Raw genomic sequence first — 5,205 nt, 5'->3', positions numbered from 1 at the left:
TCTGATGTTCCAGAAGACTTCTCTGCATATCCCATATGAAGAGTCAACCAGTGTTTACAGCCCTGACACCTCCGTCAATCCCAGCCATTCACCTACAGCCTATAAGCAGAGAGTCCCTTCACCAACAGCCTATAAACAGAGAGTCCATTCACCTACAGCCTATAAGCAGAGAGTCCCTTCACCAACAGCCTATAAACAGAGAGTCCATTCACCTACAGCCTATAAGCAGAGAGTCCCTTCACCAACAGCCTATAAGCAGAGAGTCCATTCACCTACAGCCTATAAGCAGAGAGTTCCTACATTGTCTCATTGAGGACACAGTAGCTTTGCAGCTCTGAAGACAGAACAGCTAAAAGATAATCTGGGAATCCTTTATCCCCCTATTGAGAGTTTTGAAGGTGAGTTGAAATTACAATTTAATGAATGCTTTTTACATCTAAATATGCCTGTTTATAAATATATATAATAAAATGAATGTTTTTATAAGGTTTTATATAACCATATATATTTATATATATTAATTGAGAGGAGGGGTTATTGATACATGAATACTCACAACGCAAAAGCTCTACTCAAGACTGGACCACTGTAACCACCTAGTGGATGTTCAGTTACATAACCAAACATTACATGACTTTCATTTTAGATGTTTTAGTGCTTGTTGAATGTAGCTACAATGTTCTCTCTCTCTCTCTCTCTCTCTCTCTCTCTCTCTCTCTCTCTCTCTCTCTCTCTCTCTCTCCCTCTCTCTCCAAATATTTAACAGTTGTTTTATATATGGTTTTCTGCAGACAATTTAAGAGTGGATGACATCCAGAGTTCAGGTCATTAATATTGTTACTATTTGGTGTTTTATGTCAAATGTATATATTTTTTAAGTAAAAAAATGTATATATTTTTATAAATATATACATATATTTTAATATTGTTTAAAACATCTATAGGATACCCTACACTTACCCAGGTGTTCCCCGCAATAATTGATTTGGATCATTAACCATCAGAAGTGATCATTATAGAAGACGATGATTTTGAGGACCAACCGTCTACAGGTGTATCTTTACTCAGTCCCACACCATCAAGATACTATAGACGTGAGTCAATAATAAAATGACTAATAACAGACTACAGGTGTATCTTTACTCAGTCCCACACCATCAAGATACTATAGACGTGAGTCAATAATAAAATGACTAATAACAGACTACAGGTGTATATTTACTCAGTCCCACGCCATCAAGATACTATAGACTTGAGCCAAAAGTAAAATACGTAATAATCTTTATACATTAAGAATTAAACAAATCATGTCCACTATTTTAAAAAGCTAATCTTGTGTTTACAGCTGACAGCCCCCAGACAAGATCACCAGAGGCATTATGGGCTCTAACCGTGAATGACTTCCAGGGTAATGAAAACGACTGTAACGGGTGTCGTAAGGATTGCAGCGGAAATGTGTATACCTTTTATTGTAAAAGAAGGAAAAAAACTAAAGAAACACGTATTCAAAAACGAACGAACGAACGACACTAACAGTCCTGTCAGGTGCACAGACACTAAACAAGGAAGTAACTACCCACAATTCCCATTACAAAAACACCCCTAGCAACACCCCTAGCAGCTGCCTCCAATTGAAGGCCAAATCAACAAACTAAACATAGAACTAAAAAGACTAGAACATAGAAATATACTAACATAGAACATAGCCCCAAAACCCCGGAACACTCTAAACAAACACCCCTCTACATAAACACATAGCCCAACAAAACCCGAACCACATAAAACAAACACCCTGCCACGTCCTGACCAAACTACAATAACAAATAACCCCTTTACCTGTCAGAATGTGACAACGACGATATTCTACCGTTCTCTACCGCCGGCTTTGACAAAACTCAAAACAGCCCAAGAATCGAAGATTTGTCACACATATACACGCCTCCAAACAGCCCTAGACATTCAGTATTTAATCAGGCCCTACACCATATCATAGTCCTACAAGGCTCCCCAGAACCCTAGACATTCAGTATTTAATCAGGCCCTACACCATATCGTAGTCCTGCAAGGCTCCCAGAACCCTAGTTCAAGTACACCGAGCGGCGTCACCTCTGACCGAGAAGGACGATTGGTCTGAAAACAGTTGCATTGATGAGCTCTTTATGGATACGCCCTGTTTTTATTACAGTTATAATTTTTTGAAAGAATATCTTAAGTTGGGGATAGGGGGCAGTATTTGCACGGCCGGATAAAAAAAACGTACCCGATTTAATCTGGTTACTACTCCTGCCCAGTAACTAGAATATGCATATAATTATTGGCTTTGGATAGAAAACACCCTAAAGTTTCTAAAACTGTTTGAATGGTGTCTGAGTATAACAGAACTCATATGGCAGGCAAACACCTGAGAAGATTCCATGCAGGAAGTGGCCTGTCTGACAAGTTCTTGTTCTTCTTGGCTCTGTTTATTGATGACTGAGGATCTTTGCTGTAACGTGACACTTCCTACGGCTCCCATAGGCTCTCAGAAGCCGGGAAAAAGCTGAATGATATCGAGGCAGCCCCTGGCTGAAACACATTATCGCCTTTGGTAAGTGGCCGATCAGAGGACCATCAGACTGGGGCTCGTGCACGAGGGCACGAGATGTTTTTATTTTCTCTCTCTTTGAACGTAAACACGCTTTCCCAGTCGGAATATTATCGCTTTTTTACGAGAAAAATTGCATAAAAATTGATTTTAAACAGCGCGGTTGACATGCTTCGAAGTACGGTAATGGAATATTTAGATTTTTTTGGTCACGAAATGCGTCGTGCTCATCACCCTTCTTTACCATTCGGATAGTGTCTTGAACGCACGAACAAAACGCCGCTATTTGGATATAACTATGGATTGTTTGGGACCAAACCAACATTTGTTATTGAAGTAGAAGTCCTGGGAGTGCATTCTGATGAAGAACAGCAAAGGTAATAACATTTTTCTTATAGTAAATCTGACTTTGGTGAGGGCTAAACTTGCTGGGTGTCTAAATAGCTAGCCCTGTGATGCCGGGCTATCTACTTAGAATATTGCAAAATGTGCTTTCACCGAAAAACTATTTTAAAATCGGACATAGCGAGTGCATAGAGGAGTTCTGTATCTATAATTCTTAAAATAATTGTTATGTTTTTTGTGAACGTTTATCGTGAGTAATTTAGTAAATTCACCGGAAGTTTGCGGGGGGTATGCTAGTTCTGAACGTCACATGCTAATGTAAAAAGCTGGTTTTTGATATAAATATGAACTTGATTGAACAAAACATGCATATATTGTATAACATAATGTCCTAGGGGTGTCATCTGATGAAGATCAAAGGTTAGTGCTGCATTTAGCTGTGGTTTGGGTTTATGTGACATTATATGCTAGCTTGAAAAATGGGTGTCTGATTATTTCTGGCTGGGTACTCTGCTGACATAATCTAATGTTTTGCTTTCATTGTAAAGCCTTTTTGAAATCGGACAGTGTGGTTAGATTAACGAGAGTCTTGTCTTTAAAATGGTGTAAAATAGTAATATGTTTGAGAAATTGAAGTAATAGCATTTCTAAGGTATTTGAATATCGCGCCACGGGATTACACTGGCTGTTGAGTAGGTGGGACGCAAGCGTCCCACCTAGCCCATAGAGGTTAAAACAATTTCAAATATTGTAATTTTTTTCAGACTCCAATCTTGCCGAGTCTATACATCAAGAGGACAACGGGGTAGGAAACACAACATCGACTCCTCTGAAAAACAGGCATCAAACAACCAAAGGTAATTTAACTAACATGAAAACATGGCCTAACAGAGAGAAACAGAAACAGGATATATTGATGTGTTGATATATTTTAAAACGTACTGTTTAAAAATATATAAATAAAATAAAAATAAAAGCATTTTTTCATTTATCACTATTATTGGTTATTTAATACTATTATATATATTTATTTTTAATACACTATTTTGTATATATGTTCCTTTCAGACTCCTCCAAGGCCTATACAAACACAGAAGACCCAATACAACAAGAGGAAGAGGAGGAAGAGGACGCTGAAGACATACTGAGTAAAACACCTAAACCGGTTGATACATTCAATGGTGTTAATGTCGAGGATGATGAGGTCAATGATGGTTCTGATGAAGGGTTGAGCTATGATGAGGATGATGTGTTGATGAGGACGATGTGTTGATGAGGACGATGTGTTGATGAGGACGATGTGTTGATGAGGACGATGTGTTGATGAGGACGATGTGTTGATGAGGACGATGTGTTGATGAGGACGATGTGTTGATGAGGACGATGTGTTGATGAGGACGATGTGTTGATGAGGATGATGTGTTGATGAGGATGATGTGTTGATGAGGATGATGAGGATGATATGAGGATGATGCGGATGATATGAGGATGATGCGGATGATGTTTTGATGAGGATGATGTGTTGATGATGAAGATGTGTTGATGAGGATGATGTGTTGATGAGGATGATGTGTTGATGATGAAGATGTGTTGATGAGGATGATGTGTTGATGAGGATGATGTGTTGATGAGGATGATGTGTTGATGAGGATGATGTGTTGATGAGGACGATGTGTTGATGAGGACGATGTGTTGATGAGGACGATGTGTTGATGAGGACGATGTGATGATGAGGACGATGTGATGATGAGGACGATGTGTTGATGAGGATGATGAGGACGATGTGTTGATGAGGATGATGTGTTGATGCGTTGATGAGGATGATGCGTTGATGAGGATGATGCGGCTAAACAGCTTGATACAATCATTTCTGAGGTAGAACCTCTACTGATTGAAGATATCATCAATGAGGACACTGATCAGGATATAGATCTTCAAGATAGGTTTCTCACAGCCTTTTACAGGGCTCTAAAAGACAGAGAGGTCCAGTTACTAGTGTGAGCGGACCAAGTAATTTGGTGTCACTCTAAAGCTGAAAGGTGGAATAAACGAGTCAGGAGTGGGTTTTCTTGATTGAAAACAGTTCTCTATTGAGGGATTTCTGACAATACAAACACAGTCAATGAGAATCTCCCAATTAATAACATACATCTTCTTCTTTAGATGACACAGGATCACAAGACGATTATCTTTAAACTGTAACAACCATCACAGATTCGTCACCGTCTTAATGGATCTTCTTGGATAGCTCCCCTCTCTCCGTAGCCATTCTCCAG

The 5,205-nt window shown here is 39.1% G+C and overlaps 1 long non-coding RNA gene across 1 annotated transcript; it reads left to right on the top strand.

The window, feature by feature from the left end:
* The first annotated feature begins 302 nt into the window (after nt 1–302).
* Nucleotides 303–4,557, top strand: LOC123743367 (uncharacterized). The gene is made up of 3 exons (XR_006770096.2): nt 303–398; nt 3,694–3,786; nt 3,997–4,557. It is a non-coding gene; the product is annotated as an uncharacterized LOC123743367 (long non-coding RNA).
* Nucleotides 4,558–5,205: the final 648 nt, after the last annotated feature.

Source organism: Salmo salar, chromosome 06 (assembly GCF_965601325.2).
Source record: "Salmo salar chromosome 06, fSalSal1, whole genome shotgun sequence".
In the NCBI taxonomy this organism is placed as follows: Eukaryota; Metazoa; Chordata; class Actinopteri; order Salmoniformes; family Salmonidae; genus Salmo; species Salmo salar.
This window is presented reverse-complemented; position numbering and strand designations above follow the sequence as displayed.